Consider the following 21,301-nt stretch of genomic DNA (forward strand, 5'->3'; position numbering starts at 1 on the left):
GATGAGTTGGAACTTGGTTCTTTGTCAATGTTTCAATCCAATGACTAAGACTGCCAATAAAACGGCAGCAGATAAAGGGAGCATCGGTGAGACAGAGCTGAGTGAGGAGTAGTAGCAGAGAACGTGAAAAGGGAGAGGGAACTTGGAAGCAATCCCATTGGGTGTGTTTCCTAAAATCCAAAATTCTTGACCAAATAAAAAAATAATAATAAAAAAAATCCAGATTGGCGATAACAAATATCATAGAATCTAGAAACACAAGACCAAATAGAATAGAAACAATACGTGATGTCCTTCCACGTAGAGTGTTAAGTGGGTGTTAGGTGTTGAGACAGACAGAAAATGTGCTCAGAGGATTTATTTTGTTGGAAGTATGTTCTAAAATATTGATGATATCGGAAATATCGATAGTCCAAAAACATGAAAATTTCGATGGAAATATCGGGATATTATCGATATCGATAAAAATTGAATAAAAACTACGGAAATTGTAAGAAAAACTTGAAAAAATTTATTAAAACTTTGGAGAATGTTTATTTATTCAATTATTTATTAGTTTATTAAAAAAAATTAGAAGGAAATGCATTACATGATGGATTTAATTTATTTAAGTTGATTATACAGCGAGCTGGCAAATACTGTGAATGTAAAAAATATGTAGTAATTAATGAAAAAAAGATTAAACACATCATAATTATTTATCTATAATGATTTACTATAATATTTTACATTTTATACATTGCATGGTAAGATACATGAGTGACTTAGTACCACATAGAGTTCCTATGAGGTTAAAATATTTCACTATCTTCATCATCTCCATGTGTAGAGTAAGTGTATTGTGAAGAGTATTCATCAAATGATAAATCCCCAAAATAGTTTTGTATGTAATTGTTAACATGCCACTCATATAAAGATAAATATTTTAGCATATTATCACTAAAACATAAGTGATATATGGTGGTTAAGGTGTTGGAGAAGTAACATGGGAGGGGTTCAAATCCCCTTTGTGTTTTTTTTTTCTCCCTTTTTTCCTTTTTTTTTTCTTCTTTTTCCTTTTTCTTTTTTTTTTCTTTACATCGATATTTTCGATATTTTAGCGATATTACACTGATATTTTGATAAAATATTGCTGAAGTGTGAGCGAAATTATCGACATCGATATTTTCCGATATTATTGTCGATATTTATACGATATGTACATGGATATGTTCCAAAATATCTGTGATTCGAAAAAACCGAAATATCATCGATATTTCATAGTATGATTTGAAGAGATGTTTTATTTATTATTATTTAATGTGCTCGGAGGATTTGAATCCCAAAAAACAATTCATGCTATAATTATTCAACGAATCCTCACATACCACAACCACGAAAGCACCCTCTCACGCTCCTACGAAGCGCGTGTACTAACTCTACGCAACAACGCAGCCCCCATTCCATATTTGTTTTTGTTTTTTTTTGTTTTTTGGGTAAGAAGGGGCCCCTATTCCATATTTGGAAAGCAAAAAAGAGAAACGAACGTTCGAGCGCCTATGGGATTCAAACATCCGCCAAATCCAAGTTACAAGAGACGCCACATCAGACCAAATAAAATATTCAAAAACTTTTGATGGGCGCCACCCAACGGTCATGATATGGCTACATACCTGGAGGAGAGAAACTCTCATGTAATGAGGATAACACTTTTTGCTATCACCAGTCAATAACGCAATGACACATAGGAGAACTTTTCTACATGTCATTGTATTATTATCCTACTTGTTATTGTATTATTAACCGGAGATAGCAAAATGTGTTATCTTTATTACATGAGAATTTCTCTCCTCCTAAGAGAGTTATCACCTCCACAATAAGAAGAGAAAAATACAAGTACAAGGAAATGACCACTCAAGAGTTTTTTTTTGCCAAAATCCGATCATGTATCCAATAGGATATACCCCTTGTACACCCTATCACAGGATTGTAACAACTTGCACCAGTCCGTTAGTTTCTTATTTTGAATTCATTGTACAGATAATCTTAGCCCGTTAGTTTCTCTAGTTTGCATTCATTCAAATAGTTGTTCCTTAGAGTTAGGAGACAGTTTCAAACTGCTTTATCTTTTAGGATTTCAAACAAGTGTTCTTATGTGTATTTAATTGCTGCAAAGTGTATATGAAACTTAGAGTTGATTTCTTCTTCATCAAGAGGGGCGCCAATAAGAGCAAGATCATCGGCTCGAGTTTTGATGGATTGCATAAACTCAGTGATGCTAAGGGAGCCTTTGGTGGTGTTTTTGAGTTGGTGTTTGATTTGTTTGATGCGGCCACGAGAGGGTTTAGCATAGGTGTTGGCTAGAATTGTCCAGGCTTGTTTAGAGGTTTGGGCTTGAGCTATGAAGGAGATAATGGTGGGTGAAAGGGAGCCAATAATGGCGTTGAGAATCAGTTGGTCCTGTCGGATCCATAAACTGTAACTGGGATTGGGTGTGGTGGTATTTTCTTGGGTCAAGGTGGCTGGCGGGCATGGTTTGGACCCATCAATATAGCCAAGAAGATCATAGCCAATGAAGAGGGATTGGAATTGTAATTTCCAGGAGAGGTAATTGGTAGAGGAGAGTTTGAGAGGAGCTTGAGCAGCAACGTTGATGCTGATGAGAGTTTGATGTGGTGCATTGGTGTTTAGGATGGTTGCAGGGTCAGACTCGGTAGCCATGAGTGCTGAAGAACAGGGGAAACGATGAGAAAGTGAGAAATGGATCGGCTTAGACTACTGATTGCCTTCTCCGCAACAAAGACCACGTCCTTAGACTGACCCATTGCTTAGGACATCCTGCTTTTCCAATTCTCAAACATATTGTTTCTAGCAATTGCTTAGGCTTATCTTCCTCTTTGTCATATGATTTTTCATGTAATGCTTGCTTTTGCAATAAAAGCCACAAGTTGCCTTTCTCCAACTCTACCATTGTCTCTACTCAACCTCTTGAAATTATATTTTCCGATGTCTGGACATCTCCAATTTACTCCCATAATGGCTTTAAATATTATGTAATCTTCATTGATCATTTCACTAAATACATCTGGTTTTACCCACTCAAAAACAAATCTGATGTCAAAGAAGTCTTCATAAGATTCAAAGCCATTGTAGAAAAACACTTCCATTCAACCATCAAAACACTCTATTCTGACAATGGTGGTGAGTACATTTCCCTATCTAATTTTCTTTCTACCAATGGTATCTCTCATCTCACCACTCCTCCTCATACACCTGAACACAATGGTTACTCCGAAAGAAGGCACATTCACATCGTCGAAACCGGTCTTGCCCTTCTCACTCATTCTTCTTTACCAATCTCCTACTGGACTTATGCCTTTGCCACAGCCATCTACCTCATCAACAGAATGCCCACTCCCACTTTAAATCTCTCCTCCCCTTACCACAAAATTTTTCAGACAGCCCCAAACTACTCAAAATTAAAGGTTTTTGGTTGCTTATGCTACCCTTGGCTCAAACCTTACACCTCACACAAACTTGAATCACGGTCCAAGCCATGTGTTTTCCTTGGGTACTCTCTCACTCAAAGTGCATACTACTGCCTTGATCCTTCAACCTCAAAAATTTATGTCTCAAGACATGTCAAATTTGTTGAATCGCAGTTTCCTTACTCTTCACTGTCTGGTCCGTCCTCTAGTCATCATCCCAACCCCATTGCCACTTGGATTCCTGCACCAATTACAATTCTCTCACCCCCTTCCCATCCGCCACTCACTATGCCATCTGAAGTCATCGTTCCTCAGCAACCTCTAAGTGCAGCTCCAACACCCACTCTAGTACAAGTTCCATCCCCCAACACAAACCAACTCCCCCGCTCACACCAACCCTCCTTGACATCCTCAACCAATTCAACTCCCTCACCACAAATCCCAACGTCCCCTCCTAACCCACCCGACCATCATCCCCTTCCAACTCACTCATCAATGACCACCCGAGCCAAGAACCACATCCATAAACCCATCACTAAAATGAACCTTCATACTCAACTCTCCAAATCCAACGACCTTGAACCAACCACCGTGTCTACAGCCCTTAAAGATCCAAAGTGACGTAAAGCCATGTCTGATGAGTATGATGCTTTAGTTAGAAACGGCACATGGGAACTTGTTCCACCTAATTCTACACAGAATGTAGTTGGATGTAAATGGGTTTTTAGAATTAAACGTAACTCTGATGGCTCTATTGACAGGTTCAAAGCACGTTTGGTCGCAAAAGGCTTTCATCAAAGACCAAGCGTCGATTATCTAGACACTTTCAGCCCTGTTGTCAAACCAACAACAATTCGTGTTGTCCTCAGTCTTGCTGTATCTCGGGGTTGGTCTTTACGTCAACTTGATGTCAACAATGCCTTTCTCCAAGGCCACCTCTCCGAGCATGTCTACATGCAACAACCACCAGGTTTTGTTGATCAAGATCATCCATCTTATGTTTGCAAACTTCGAAAAGCCATCTATGGCCTCAAACAAGCACCGAGAGCATGGTATCATGAACTTCGCACTTTCCATATTTACTTTGGCTTCAAAAATTCCCATGCAGATACTTCTCTATTTGTTCTCACTGTTACTGGCCATAGTATGTATATACTTGTCTATGTGGATGACTTAATAATCACTGGAGACAATACTAAGATGATCGACTCCTTTGTTGATGTTCTTGCTAATCGGTTTTCAATTAAGGATCTTGGACAGCTGTCTTATTTTTTGGGTGTGGAGGTAGTCCCCAATCAGCAAGGTATTTTATTATCTCAACGGCGTTACATTTTGGACATTCTCGCTAGAACTCATATGACTGATGCCAAACCTGTGCTCACTCTCATTCCAACTAGCCCACCGTTGCTAAAGTTAGGTTATGCTTTGCTTGATCCCACCAAGTACAGAACAGTTGTTCGCAGCCTTCGATATCTCTTAATTACAAGACCAGACCTTGCATTTGCGGTTAACAAGCTCTCTCAGTACATGCACACTCCAACCACCGACCATTGGAGCTTTGTTAAACGTCTCTTACGTTATCTCTGTGGCACTACTAATGAAGGCCTCCAAATTCATCGTCAGTCCCCATTGAATCTCCACGCCTATTCAGACGCAGACTGGGCAGGTGACAAGAATGATTTTTCATCCACTAGTGCTTATGTCGTCTATCTTGGGTGTAATCTCGTCTCCTGGAGTTCTAAAAAGCAAAAATCTGTTGCAAGGTCTTCCACTGAAGCCGAGTACAGGTCGATAGCTAATGCATTCTGAGCTCAACGCTTTGCTATCTCCTCACTGATCTTGGTGTTCAACTGCCTTGCTGTCCCGTTATCTATTGCGACAATGTTGGGGCTACCCAACTCTGTTCCAATCCCGTGTTTCACTCCAGAATGAAACATGTTGTCGTCGACTTTCACTTCATCAGGGACCAGGTACAAAATGGTGTCCTTCGAGTTGCTCATGTATCCTCAGCAGATCAACTCGCAGATGCACTTACCAAGCCGCTGCACCGTGTTCGTTTTCTGGATCTCAAATCCAAGATTGGGCTTCTATCTCGCGCCCCATCTTGAGGGGGCATATTACAGGATTGTAACAACTTGTACCAGTCCGTTAGTTTCTTATTTTGAATTCATTGTACAGATAATCTTAGCCCGTTAGTTTCTCTAGTTTGCATTCATTCAAATAGTTGTTCCTTAGAGTTAGGAGACAGTTTCAAACTGCTTTATCTTTTAGGATTTCAAACGAGTGTTCTTATGTGTATTTAATTGCTGCAAAGTGTATATCAAACTTAGAGTTGATTTCCTCAATCTGATACACCCTTATTCTGACCTGTCTAACCCGTGAAGATCACTCTCACCCCAAGAGAAAATATCCTCTCTTGCTCGCAGTGTTGCACTCACTACACAAACTCAAGTTCTCTCGGAGCTGTTTTTACTCACTGCCTTTCATTGCTTGGTTCTTTGCTCTCTCTGTTGTGTTCCCGCGTGCATGCTATATATGCCCCTTTATATAGCCAAAGGGGAGGCTGATTCTTATCTGCAAATACATCTGTTAATAATATATATATATATATATAAATGAATATGGAATATAGAATATATATTTCAATAAATCATATGCATATAGGAAACAATTCATGATTTTCTTGATTGACCAAGAAACATATGGAAATTGTTTTTTTATGCGTTCTTTCTTATTCGTTATTAGAACCATGGTTTAAAATATCGATGATATCGGAAATATCGGTAGTCCAGAAACATGGAAATTTTGATGGAAATATCAGGATATTATCGATATCGATAAAAATTGAATAAAAACTACGGAAATTGTAAGAAAAACTTGGAAATTTTTATTGAAACTTTGGGGAATGTTTATTTAGTCAATTATCTAGTACTTTATAAATAATAAAAAAATTAGAAGGAAATGCATTACATGATGGATTTAACTTATTTAAGTTGACTATACAGCGAGCTGGCAAACACTATGAATGTAGAAAATATGTAGTAATTAATTAAAAAAAGATTAAACACACCATAATCATTTATATATAATGATTTACTACAATATCTTATACTTTATACATTGCATAGTAAGATACATGAGTGACTTAGTACCACATAGAGTTCCTATGAGGTTCAAATTTTTCACTATCTTCATCATCTCTATGTGTAGAGTAAGTGTATTGTGAAGAGTATTCATCAAATGATAAATCCCCAAAATAGTTTTGCATGTAATTGTTAACATGCCACTTATATAAATATAAATATTTTAGCATGTTATCGGCAGAACTGCCTTTTACAAAGCTCAAAACGGGGAGACCAACTCTAGAAAGACAAAAGGAGGTTTTGGACTTCAATTCCTGCCTGGATAAATGCTTCTAATCCGGGCTCTGGATTGGGTATGTCTGTGCTGGACTAGACTATCAACACCTTCAACTGTCAAGTTTCAGCTGTAAATTGATACCAACGTTCGAGTTTGGCAGAGCTTTAATCTATTTCAAGCCCTGTAAGGCTTTTTGAACGAGCAGAATTGGAACATCTTGGTCTAGAGAGGCGTATGGCTAGATTCGATGATTACCTGAGCTGGAACTGCACTGTAGTACTTGTTCTGCTTGATTAGGACTCTCCATAAATTTGTTGAGGTTTTCATATTTGTAAAAACCTGAACTCTGCTTGATTTGGTTTAAGCTGAACCAAATTTGTAACGATAGAAATCTCGCTTTGTATGACTATTTCTCTTAAATTTAACTGACTCTACATATTCTAAATTCTAGCTGACTTGTTTTTGTGGCTCAATGAGCCATTGGTTGCTTCAGTGTTTTGAATTTTTTTTGGGATCAAATGATTATTTTGAGTTTTTGTTTCGATTGATTTTTTTTAGCGATCCCCTGATCTGTTCACCTCCTCTCATATTTATAGAAAATGCTAGAGTGGGGGCTTCTAATCTTTTAATAATGGGCGGCAGATTTTCCAAAAGAAAGATCTTTTATTTTAAATGCAAAGAAAAAGAAAAGTTATCTGTTCTGGCATAGAAGAACCATCAATAGTCAGTTTTTTTTATGGTGATCACTTCTCTGCTTTTTTTGAAAGAAAAACCTAATCTCTTTTGCCCTCTAATTTCTCTTTGTAAGGGTTCAATCTGCCTTGATGGTTAGTTTTGATTTTACTGATGGACAACTCCCTGCACCCTACTTATCTTTTTTAGAAAATGTAATCTGCTTATCTCTTGGAAATGATGCATATCCTGATGCAGAATTATATAGAAAGGGATTTCGATCTTTTGGCTGCAGAGATTCAGAGATGTCTTCTTTTATACCTACCTTTATTAAATCTCTGCTAGTTCCTCTGTGATAGTTGAATTTGTTGACTTTTCCAAGTCAAGTAATCATGTGATTTTTTCTGAGAATAGACTTTCAAAAGTCTACTGACTTTGTACTCTAGGCTTTGTGATCCATGGTGAGCACTTAGAAGCTGGGCCCAATCCAATTCTTTTTTAGTTTTTATCGATTTGCTTTAGTGGTCGATTGCCATCTAATTTTGATGTTTTTACAAATTTGCCATTTCTTAAAAGACGTGGGCTTCTGATGTGGATTAGGCTTTCTCTTTTTGGAATCAAAGCCCAGTATTCTGTTTCCCTGTTCCTGGGCTTCTCTGTGAGAAGTGGACTGGCGTGTGAATTCTTTTAGGCCCAAACAAGTTCAACTTTGCAGGAAAAGAAATGTGAATACTTTATAACATTAATAAGTACGAATGTTTTAAACCTGAGCAAAGGAATCACTCAAGGAGTGGGGATGCCCATAGCAAGTGACTTCCCACCTAACAAGTAATACTTTCTCTGAGCCCCAGAAACAGCTTCTGCCCGAGAGGCCACCGATCTCACTGACCAAAATTAAGACATAGTATAAATGAAAATACAACCTTGTTGTTACTGCTTCGAGCCGCACGAGTTCAAAACCCATTAAAATTATCGATTGAAAATCGATCGATCCGAAAAGTCAAAGCAAGTAACTAAAATCACAGACAAGTTTCAACTATGATTCAGAAAACATAATCTAATCTATTGAAAATCAGACCCACATACATGATAAATAACAGTTGATATTGAAGAAAGAACCTACCTTGGAATTGGAACAATTTTCCGGGTGGTTTTTCTGGCGGTGGAAAGTGAGCTGAAACTGGAGCTTTTGGTAAGAGAGAGAGAAGCATGATGCCTTTGGGTGCGTACGAAAGCAAAAGCCCCATGGTAATGGAGTTTGTGGCCGTCAAGTTATATGCAATTATGCATTATAAAATTTGATAAGCATTGCACATGCTGGAGTGAACCCCAGAGGTATAGCATTGATTCTTACTAGGTGTGCGCAGAATAATACTTGAATACTTGTACAGATAACAATGCCTAGTATAATAATTATTTTCCAGTTTGCTGAGTCGGTCAAAATGGAAATTATATTTTTGCTCTTAAACTTAAGAGGTATATCTTTCCACAAATAGCCAAGACCTAAGACTTTAAAAAAATATATCAAAATGGAAGAACTTCATTCAATAGAAACCAATTACAAATAGTAATGAAAATGATGGATGCAACGATCGTTAAAATCTTGCCTTAAAAAACCCCAACTTATAAAGAAAATCCGGTCAAGAAAAAAGTATACCACGAGATCCAATACAGCCAAACAAAAGCAATTACCCCCTCAATATCTGATTCCAGCATTCCCTTATTCAATTGAGCATTCCCATGTCAGTGACATTGATTTTGTTCCCTTAATCCATATTGAGCTAGAGCATGAGCTACCCCATTGCCTTGTCTCGGTTGAAAGAACTTGTGTGTTTCTATTCTGTTCTCAGTCAGTTTCTCGTATGTCAAATTGTTCACAGCATCAAATCAAGTATAATACAAGTATATACACATCCCCAATCCCACACACAACTTCCCTATTCACAATTTGTTCAACCGAAATTGAACCAATATAGTAATATCACCGAGGGGCCAATGAAATTGTCAAGTCAATAGGCGGGCCCATCTTCTTATCCCAACTCTCCGACTTCAAAAACAGCTTCGAAACCAAACCCGCAACCCGACCCATGTCGGGTCGGCTGTCCGGATCCTCCTCCACACACTCCAACGCCACCTTCACCATCTTCTCCGCCACCTCCATCGGAAAGGAGTCCTTCAACCTCCGATCCACCCACCTCCTCTTCACCCCGCAGCCGCTACTCAGAGCCTCCCTCGCCGTCTCGATCACACTCACCCTCCTACACCCTCCTCCACCGCCTCCTCCATTGCCGTCCATCAATGGCTCCTCCCCTGAAATCAACTTCAGAAGCACAACCCCGAAGGCATAGACATCGCACTTGTGCGTCATCTGAGACTCGGGCGACATGTACACTCTGGTGCCCTCCACCGTCGAGGACAGAGCCTGTGTCTCGCTGCAGTGCCGAAATGGCATATCTTGGCTCTGAGCGGGAGGTTTTTCTGCTCGGAGACGATGATGCTGGAGGATTTAATGTGGTTGTGGACGAAGGTGGAGTTGTTGCCGGACGAGTGGTGCACGTAACGGAGGCCATCGGCGAGGTCGGCGGCCACCTGCATGCGGGAGAGCCACCTGGACAAAACGGTGAAGTCGGGGTTGTTAGGGTTGCGGAGGCAGTCGGCAAGGTTGGCGCCTGGGACGTAATCGTAGACGAGGTAGACGTAGTAACCGGAGAGGGAGGCACCGAGGAGCTTGATGAGGCAGGTGTGGTGGGATTTGGAGATCTGGGCGAGGCGGTGGTGGAGGTCGGAGTCGGAGAGGGGGATGGGGAGGCCGTACTTGCGCTAGAAAATGACGAGGTCCGGCTCAATCGGCTGCCTGGCTTTTTTGTTATTTTTGTTCTTGCACGACATGATGAGTTAGTTGGGCTCTTATTCAGTGAATGAGACTGCAGCCGATCAAGGGAGCATCGATTCGCAGAGAGCATGAAACGGACAGATTGGGTCCAAGGGAGAGGGAAGGAAGCCGTTTTGGTTTGTTTTCTACATATATAATTCTTGACCCTAGAATCTAGAAACGCAAGACACTGTACTTGAAAGGACATCGCGTATTCGTTATATAGGTGGTGGACAGGTGTCAAAATAGTAAATAATATAGGACGAGAGGGTAAGTGTGCTCAGAGCATTTGAAGCCGAACACTATGTCCATTGTCAAATCCCAGCTCGTATCCAATGGAATGCACTCCTTACATTACACACACTCTTTATAATCCGTCTAACCCATGAAGATGACTCTCACCCCAAGAGAAAATACCCTCTTGTTCACAGCACTGCACAAACTCAACTTCTCTCTCACCCTCTGAGCTGTTTTTCCGCACTGCCTTTCCCTTGCCTGGTTCTTTGCTCTCTCTGCTGTGCTCCCTCGTGCACAATAATATGCTATATATGCCTCTTCATCATCTTTAAAATAAGGGGCGACTGAGGTGGGGCATCCCCAGCCCATAAAAGGACACCCAATATTTTTGTCCACATCATATTAAAATAAGAAAAAAAAACTCTTATTTCTGCATCATGAGCATGATCGTGATCATGACCATGTTCTGCCTTTTCCAAATATGTCTGTTAATAATATTATAAGCAGTTGGAATCTCCAGAGTTGACGTTTAGTGGTCCGAAGAAAGCCTCAGCGGGATGGCAAAAATCCCCGTCCCCGAACCGGCCCTTGCCATCCCTGCCTGCCTCACCTGGAATCTCCAGTGCGCAACGCCAATTTCTGTTCTTCGTTTTTACAAGGCTTTCTTGGCTGGCCTTGTGGATTAGAATTATGAAGTCATATTTGGGTCAAACTCTAAGGCCAGGGGGCTGGCACGAATGGGACGGGCATTTTGGGCTTCAACTCATGGTTTCCATCCACAGGGATCCCATACTCACCAAGATTATTATTGAACAAGGGTTTGACTTTAAAACAATGAATTTCAAATGACATTTTAATTTTAGTCATTGTGATTTTACTTTTCCTATTTTAGTCGTTGTGTTCAAACTCATGTGGATTTGTTACCAATTTTAGGATAATTTTGAAAATTTCACTAATTGACATCGAGCAACAAAATTGTGTTCAAACTCGTGTGTATTACTCAAGGGTTGCTGGAAAGCATGTCTATAACCTTCGATTTTATTTTTCAAATCAAAAATCAAAAAAATTCTAAATTTGGATTTGAAGTCCTACAAATACTTCGCTCAATTTATCTATCAAATTAACACGAAAATTAAAATAGAAGTTTAGTTTTTAAAACTCACAAGGTGGTCTTTCAATCTCCTAACTAGGCATGTAAAATTGGTTGAACTTGGTCAATCCAACCTTAAGAGGGGTTAACCTGGCCACTACCCACTACTTAGTTACGGATTTTTTTGGCCTTAGGGGTTGAATAGGCCAGGCCAGACCAACCCCATCTTAAATACTCTCCTACCCAATGATCAAGAATTTTCGGGCTCATATGCGGACCAAAGTGCTGGGCTTAAATGACCTTATCAAATAAGGCATATGTAATTATTAATGAAATGCAAGGATCATTAGTACTAGTTTACTTCCTTTTTTTTCTTCAGAGTATTGGGGAGGGGGCACTTTTCCTGGGATTCAAACGGGTGACCAAGGAGGGGAAGGGCAAGGAACCTCAACATTGAGGTAAACCCTTGGGTCAACACTAGTTTACATTTAAAAGGGTATTAAATGCAATATATCATTGTTAATATTAAATGGGTCATTATATTCTTTCAAATCACGGCCGAGCCGAGCTGCCTATGGGCATACAAATTGTGAAAGGTAATGGCCCGCATTAAGCAAACACCATGTTTCAGTCTTGAAATTAATGTTCAAGATTATTTTTTAATATGCATCTTCTTCCTCCCAGTGCATAATTTGTCTCCTTATTTCACCTCCGCTTACTAAATTTCAATTTGTGTGTTTTTTTATTTTTTATTTTTTGGTTGTGGATTTTCAGATTCAACTTGATATAAGTTTTGGGGTCATATAGTGAGCTTGGTAATGAAAAGTTAAAACGGTCACAAGTAATTAAATGCTTTCCTGGTTTTCGTACATTTGAAAGGAGATGTACTTCAAATTTAAATAAGTAACAAATCTTTAAAAAAGAAAAATGATGCATTGTGTATATCATACCATCCATAAATCGTATTCTTCAATACAACCAATCTCAAAAAATAGTACGTTGTATATAGTATTCGACAGAGATATATATACTCATACAAGACATTCTTGTTCATAGTGTAACATTTCTTTGCCTTCTCTCTCAAGTAGACATTTTTTCCCTCCTCATTTACCTTTTCTGGTGCTATGAGTCCATTCATGAAGTTGTCCTGCCATTTCATTTTTTTCGTTATTTGTTTCTCTTCTCTTTCCATTGACCCCGTGCTGATAATGTTGACCCCTACTTGATAAATGTTCCTTTGCCTGCATTCAAAAACTCACTGGAGAAGACCAAGGAACTTGTACAAAATGTGGCCTCTACCATGTCATATATGCAAGCTGGTGAAGACGATGAAAATTCTACTGCTTCATTTCATATTGAGAGGATTTGCTTGATGAAACTGCTGAAGTCTTGGATTGGTCCCTTTTCACAATTGATGATCACTAAAGGACCTAGGAATTTTTTTCACGGAGGTGTAATTTTGGCTAGGATTTAAATAAAAAAAACAAACAAACAAACAAGCGCACTGCGCATAAACATAACACACAGCAGCGCAGTAGTAGACTGACATTGTTTAGGCTTTTCGTCGAACACCTAGAGTGCACCTCCCAAGCTGAGCAGAGGTGCAATATGCAGCACCTACAATGGCTTTTCTGACAAGGGGAGGTGCAATTGCACTTCCTTGCGCCTTAATAGATTCGCCACTGGATGATCTTAAAGGTTCATATACGTACATAAGACAACATGCATATTTACTTTGATTTTTTTGTACATTGTTTTATCTTGCTATATTATTTGAACTTCACTTTATCATACTATGATATTTATTTCGGATGTATCATAAATTGTTGCATGTGCTTGTGTTTCATGTAGGTTTTTGAGCCGACCTCAACACAAGGACTGGAGGTGGGTCTTTATTTATTCAGAAAGGTGCCGCACCATAGAAAAGCAAAACTTCGTGTCTCCTCCTCCAGTTGCTATTCTACCAGCCGGAATAGGGAATGATCTGGCTAGAGTTTTCTACTAATCTTCTGCTTGATGATGTCTGGTTTTTAGATAATGCTGTAAATTGAGAGAGGTGCATATATAGGGTTGCAAGACTAACAAAGTGTTGGAAATTTAATATTAACTAATATTAATTTTCCTATTTGAATGGAAATTAATAAAATTCATTGGGTTAAAGACATGACCCTTGGGTTAAAGAGTACATCTTCAATTGGGGGGTGACAACTCTTCAAACCAAGGGATGCATTGTTTGGGGTGACAACTTTTCAGACCAAGGGATGCATTGTTTGCCTTTTCAGATTGGGATACCTTTTTGGAAAGGGTATTTCATAATCTATAAATAGAGCAATCCTCCTGCAATTTTATTCATTCAATTTAATTCTCTACATACAGACTTTCATATATAGAGAGCATTAGAGTTTTCATAAAAAGAGGTTCTTGCATAATTTGGTTCAAAGTTCCTTGTGAATTGCAGTGCTTCTTTTACGAGGAGGGGAGTCGTTGTATCCTAGGAGGCGAATGCTAGTGAACCATAAGCACCAGTGTGGGGTGTAATTCGTCTTAAGGTCAGAATGTCAAACACTTGCCTCGACTCAATTAAGGTTCTTCTAATTCAATTCTCCTTTTGTAAAAATATGTTTTATGCGCAGTATTTATTTTGTTTATATTTTATAGCAATTTAGTACTCATGTTTCCAACAGAAAGAAATTGTGTTTGTATAGTGCATCCAACGGCTTTATTTTTAAGCCATCAATATAGTTCTTAAGTCTCTCGAAGAATCGTTCAGCTTTGTAAATTTTCAAGCTCCTTACCAAAGCATCACATCTTTCTCAGTGTATTAAAAACACTTCCAATAACAGTTTTTACTGTCCTGGCGGAAGTGGCCCTAATAGACATTATCTAATAATGAAAACAAAGGCATCTGTAGAAGATTTGTTTGCCGAGCAAAACAAAAACGATGTAATGTTGAGTAACCTAGTAAGAGGATAACAGAATTTCACATTTCTGATGTCTTGCACATGATAGGAATAAAACATCGTTGTGGACTAGTGAATAATCATGTGTAGGAGGAGGAGTAGCCAAAACACCTCCTGATGGAAAATAATCCTCTTCTAGTCGGCAATGACTCGGGTTTATCCTCAGATTTATTGTGAGGAAAGTGCCTATGAAAGGCATTCACTGCTCCTGTCAGTCCATCTTCACCATCTATGGCCTTGGCAATTTCAACGGCACGCTCTTTAACCTTTCAACCGAAAATAGTTATTTCTTCGTTAATTTAATCTATTCAAGTCCATGTAAGGGATTGAAATAACAGAAAATAACCCAAGAGTTGTGACAAGTATTTGCATGTTGAAATTGATTACAAAACAATGTCAATTTCAATTAAATCAGCGCGTATGCATGTGTGATAAGTTTACATTCAAGAAACCGGGAGTAGCCTAGTTATCCAAGGGGGGAACAAAACAACAAAACGACAAAAAGGAGCATCAAGTTCATGTGTGACGTTCTGAACACCAGTGCAGTGAAATCCCAACCAAATTAAAAAGAATTAAAAGCATTGAAATTTACCACAGCAGAGCATCGTTGGAATAGCCAATCATGGGGGCAATTGTCCACTAAATACACAGAATCACTCGGTTCTGCCACTGAGAAGAGAAATATATGAAGGCTTTCAGATGTAAAGAAGCATAAGAATACAATGTGCTTGAAAGTAATCTTTTTTAAAGAATCAAGACTTACAATTACCAAGGCCACCCCAACTATCAAATCCAATATAGACAGGCTGTTCACCAGCTTCAAGCCACTCTGCAAGTGAATCTGGGGGTTCATAATTTGTTTTACTCTTCTGCCAAACAAGTAAAACATAGAGCATATCAGCAAATAATAAGCATACTGTATTCTCATTTGGTCAAGCTGGTCTATTTCTACCACATCAAATCATATTCCTGAGGCTTCTGCAATATTATCAGCACACTATTCCTACAAAAAGAAGAAGCCCATGTAATAAGATATGCTTAATAATCCAAAACCACCATGAGGATTCTGAAATGACCATGAATCTCTATCATATCTTCGGCAAGAAATTAAAAAAAAATAGTCTGAGTAATGGCAGAAGGCATCTTCTGGTACTCTTTCTCCATATTAAATGAAATTATGACTTTAGTTTACTTTTTAATGAAATAAATTACCTCGAAGATTCATAAACTAGTGGAGGGATCCAGTAGACAGTAGATTGTGAAATTATTCACATAAATTTTTAGCCAACGAGATTATCAGCATACTTTAAAGTGCAAAACAAGTAAGAAACAAGGTGAATTGTAGTAAGGAAATCCACAAGGAAAAAAATAGTAACAGGCTCTGGGAGTTCATACTTGAACTGCATCAAGTGGTATCAGAGCGACCTTTCTGCATTTTGCATCCTTCCTTGAGTTTAAAGCAAAGAGCTCTCATAGCATATGCTGCACGTGCCCTGGACAAAGCAAAAATGATGCCGCACGGCTATACTTTCTAATTACATTCGAATATTTTAAAATTACAGCCGAACGGCTATACTCTTTAAATTTATTCGAACGAACACGAAGCTTGCACTCGCAGAGGACGGAACTCTCTCTCCCAGTCACTGCTTCGTCCTCCGGGTTCGGCACCGAAAACAGACCCAACCCGCCTAGCCACCACCTAGCCTCCAAGCCACCGCCTAGCCGCCTAGCACCCGCCTAGCCGCCTAGCACCCGCCTAGCCGCCTAGCCGCCTAGCGCCCGCCTAGCCACCGCCTAGCAGCCTAGGACCCGCCTAGCCGCCCGCCTAGGCCGACTTTTCAGTTCTCGCTCTCCAGCATCCAAACGCATTCTCTCTCTCCCCTTGTCGTCAAGGTCTGTTGCCTCTGTTCATTCATTGTAAATTTTAGTATTCAATAGTTCATAGCTTTTTCAATTTTTCAATTTTGAATTTTGATTGAAACGCTAGATAATGTAGGGGTTTTAATTTTTTTAAACATGCTCTTGACAATTGTTGTATGAGGGCACCTGTGTCAATTGTCGTAAATCAGTAGAAAATGTGCTCTTGAATTTTGTTAAGATTATATTGAGAGCCTAATGTTGGATTTTGAGATTGCAGTTTAGGAGAGCATTACGTGATTTTTCATGTAGGTAAGGGAAGTAGCATAATGACTTTAGGTTTTCGTGTTATGGCTCAACACCTGAAGTTCTTGAAAGGCTTTATAAGGTCATACAGAGTCTAGCTAATCTAGTGCAACAGTATTTTAGGCTGGATGGGACACCAGGCAGTTTTTATGAGTACATATGATAATGATAAGCCTCAAGGAAAGGTTTCATCGGAAATACTTCACAAGGGGAGTGTGCGACCACAAGGAATTGAAGTTCATGAAGTTGGTACAGTTGGTATAGAGGAGCTACGAAATGCATAAATAATTATCTAGGTTTGATGAGTGCATTTTACTCCTTACTTGTGGCATGTGAGCTCTGTATAAAATTTCCGCGGAGTCTAAGACGAAGCATCATTATAAAAGTCTCAACTCTGAAGTTGACTTCTTATTTTGAGTATGTGGACATAGCACAGATAATGGAAATGCACTGCGGGGGACAGTCATAGTATTTGTGAACAGAAAATAGCGATCTAAATTCCAACTACCAAGTGAGAAGAAAATCTTGGAACTTAAGAGGTGAAGACCAAGAGTGATTGACAGTGGATCATTATCCAGAGATCTATTTGATTCTGCCTACATTGCAGGCAGAAAATAAAAAGGCCAATCGTAATGGGAGAACCAAGCACGCCTCACATAATGAGTGATTTTCCTTTCCTTAGGGATGTTGATAGCTAAATCTCATCATCATACATGCCCTTATTTATCTTTAACTAGTTTTCCTTCGGTTTTAGGTACATTTGGTGATCTATGTTGTACATGTTCCTATCACATTAACTTCTGTTGACTTATCACTAACAGGGTTCACTCCCAGTGTTTTTCTATTGTTTTGATTTTTAATTGTCCTTTTGAAGTCACTCCTACCATCCATATTAATATTTTCATTCCCGCTACATGGTTGTGTTGCTCTTATGTGTGTCTAACACTTTGCCCCGTAAAACTAGCTACTAAAAGAATTGAGAATTTATGATATCAGTCAGAAATATTAGAGTCTCCAAATCAGTTTTAACAGATGCCCTCCTTACCAGCTCTAAAACTGCATGAGTTCTCATAGATGACATTAATAGCCACTCCGATAGGACAACTGAAACTTGGGCTATTGATTTTCTCTTGCTATGATCTATAATAACAATCACAGAATCTGCGTAGAAATCCTTTGCTGTAAGAGTTGATGACAGGAAGCTTTTGATTGATTTGATCCTCTTGGATATCCAAGATTTTACCGTGCATGGATTAATCTTTTGCCCATCATGTAACTTGACTTTTTTATGGAGTTCCTGTATTTCAAGCGAAGCTGAATTTTGATATAAGGGGAAGTTTAGGTGGGGTTTTTAAGGGTAAATGACATTTATGGTGGTTAAGTTAATAATGAGATAAATTTTAAAGTTTTTTTGAGAATCCCCTGATGCGGTTTGTAGGTTCTTCCTATGAAAAACTCCTATAACCTCAGAAGGGATAAGATCAGACCATCAGACAAATCGTATCTATCAAAATTATTTTAGCTTGATACTCGAGCAAGGGCTTTTTAACACTTTGACGCATGTACTTTTCAGTCACTATTTCAGAGTGTTGCTACTCGTAACTGTATTAACTATATGAGTCATGACTTGCTGTTTAGTTAATTGGATATTCTTCCTTAACATATGCAGGTTTTTCTGTGTTGAAATGAGACTGAACATAGTGGAACAAAAACAAATTTCACGTGAAAAATGCGGTCCAAGTGTTTGGAATTGCAGCAAGATTTCTTTTTGAAAGCTTAAATGTCGGGAAGCAAAGTGTTGCTAACGTATAAGCGAAAGCGGCAATCAAGAACAGATCCTATACAGGGACATGAGTGCCGTAATTCACTTTTTGTTGCTTCTGATGATACTTCTTTAAGCAAACCACTAGACTTGCAAGTTAATTTGATTGATAAGCGTTCATCAGAACATTGCAACAGAAATTCTGCGGTGAGATTTTAGAAAGATGGAACCTGTTCACTTTTTTTAGTTTGTTTCATAGGGATATATGTTGTATGTCAATCATCAGAACATTACAACAGAAATTCTGCGCTGCTATACTCTATAAATAAAAAAATTTCCCTTAAAGCCGGGTAGCTGTACTCCGTAAATAGAAATTATAACTGTATAGCCAACCGGCTATACTGTATAAATAGAAATTTAGAGTATAGCCGAACGGCTATACGCTATAAATAGAAAATTTTCAAGTAAAGTCTCGCAGCTATACCCCATAAATAGAAATTATAAGAGTATAGCCACTATACTCCCTAAATACTATATTAACAGTATTGCCACTATATTGTATAAATAAAAATTTTATGGAGACTTTGGAAAAACACAAAGGAGAGAGAAAATTTGTAAAAGAAGTCAAAATGGACAAAATTGCCCTTATTTATTTTTGGATTTCCTATGGAATCCTTTACATTTGCATGTCTTTGATTTGAAAGTTGAAAGGTTTTTCTGTCTTTTTTGAAAAAGTTTTGGCTTTTTCCAAAAGTGAAATTTTTTTTTTGGCTAAAACCTAAATTTACTAAAATTTTAAACGTATAGCCGGGCGGCTATATAAAACATAAATTTTACAAGTTTAGCCGCCTTGCTATACGCCATAAATAGAAATTATAACGATATAGCCGCCCGACTATACCTGTTAAATACAATACACTCTAAATATTTTAAAAGTATATCCACATGGCTATACTTAGGGGTGGCATTTTAAATCGAAAAACTGAAAAACCGCAAAAACCAACCGATAATTTACTGTAATGAAACCGCAATCGCGGCAAACCGAACCGCATTTGCGGTTGCGGTTGCGGTATTTGATTTTCAAAACTTGCGGTTATCGCAAACCGCAAAGTATAGCCGCACGGATGATGATGTTGAATTCTATAAGGAAATGTAACATATGACAACTTGTAAGTAATTAGTTTATTTATGCTAATGTTATTTATGCTTCTTCTTATAATAAAATGTACTCAACTATGTTGTTTTATTTGTAAATAACATTGGTGCTCAAACAACACAACGGGGTTCTTCAAATCCACTCACCACCAATACTTGAGTTTGTAACTTTAGTTTGTAACATTGGTGCATTGCATTTTCCTTTTAGTTTGTAACTTTAATTTACTTTGAATTGGGTTTTTCTTTTTAGTTGTAACTTTAAAGAATTTTGCTTTGCATTTTCCTTTTGGTTTGTAACTTTAAAGAATTTGGAATTGGAATACTTAAGAAGTTTAACCTTAATTGGAATGCTTGGAATTGTAACTTTAATTTTTTTAGGTTGTGAATGCTTGAAAAGTTGAGGAGATTGTGAATTTATATATGTTTGAGAAATTGAGGTTGTGTATTTATTTATTTAGGTTGTGAATTTATATTTTTGTGAATGCTTGAGAACTTGTGGTTTTAAACCGCAAAACGCGGTCGATTTGCGGTTTCAAAAATCACCAAACCGTAAATAGTCGGTCGGTTTGCGGTTTGAGTAAAAATTCGCGGTTACCGAACCGCAACCACCCCTAGCTATACTCGTTAAAAGTATAAAACTAGTTTCTTTACTTCTTTTTTTTTTTTTTTTTTTTGCCCAGCTTATATTATTTAATATATGGAATTAAGTAATATCTTAGTCTTTTTTAATTACTTTAATTATTGTTTCTTTGGTGAAAATAGAGAATATTTTAAAGGATTGCCACACAGCTAGAATCCATAAATAGAAATTATAAAAGTTTAGCCGCTCGGCTGACTCTCTATATACAATATATTACCGGTATAGCTATATATAGAGCCGCACGGCTATAAGCTATAAATAGAAATTTTACATGTCACGACCCAATCCGAGAATAAAGAATATTCTCGAATCACGGTGAGTGAATTGAAAGAAATAAATAAAAAGACTGAAAATTTGGTTAATATACGTTATCATTATATTTATAAATAAAATTATAATAATCTTACAAGTGTACAATATATAAATAAAAGTTTATCACTCTAAACTAATCCAACTTCTCTGGTTTCGGCTTTGTCTTGCCCACTAATTGATCGGAAAAACAAAATATGTGAGGGATGAGCAAACCACCGCTCGGTGAGTAGATTATGTAATATGTCAGTCAAGCAATGTTATTTTACATTATCTAGAAAAATATAATAAAAAGATACACAATCCAAACCATATCACATCATTACTTCATATCTTGGTTATCCTTCACAAATTGTACCCAATACGTGACCTCTATCGGCCTCACTGTCCTATGTCCCCGTCTAGTACATTTATCCTTCGGATACCCCATCACTGAAGTTCTCATGTTCCATGAATAATACATACTTCACAAAAACTCCAAATAATATATATTGTGTGAAATATTTCACAAATTAGACATGCTTGATTTGAAAATAGAGAGAAGTTTGTCAATAGATTTTCACATTTATCACAAAACAAGAACTTTTAGAACATATTACATAACTCACTCACCA

General features: G+C 38.0%; 1 pseudogene; it reads right to left on the reverse strand.

The window, feature by feature from the left end:
* Positions 1-9,199: 9,199 nt before the first annotated feature.
* LOC103332484 (lysM domain receptor-like kinase 3) lies at positions 9,200-10,579 on the reverse strand (annotated as a pseudogene).
* Between the last annotated feature and the right edge of the window lie 10,722 nt (positions 10,580-21,301).

The sequence above is a fragment of the Prunus mume genome, linkage group LG5, assembly GCF_029339155.1.
Source record: "Prunus mume cultivar Tortuosa linkage group LG5, ASM2933915v1, whole genome shotgun sequence".
Classification (NCBI taxonomy): domain Eukaryota; kingdom Viridiplantae; phylum Streptophyta; class Magnoliopsida; order Rosales; family Rosaceae; genus Prunus; species Prunus mume.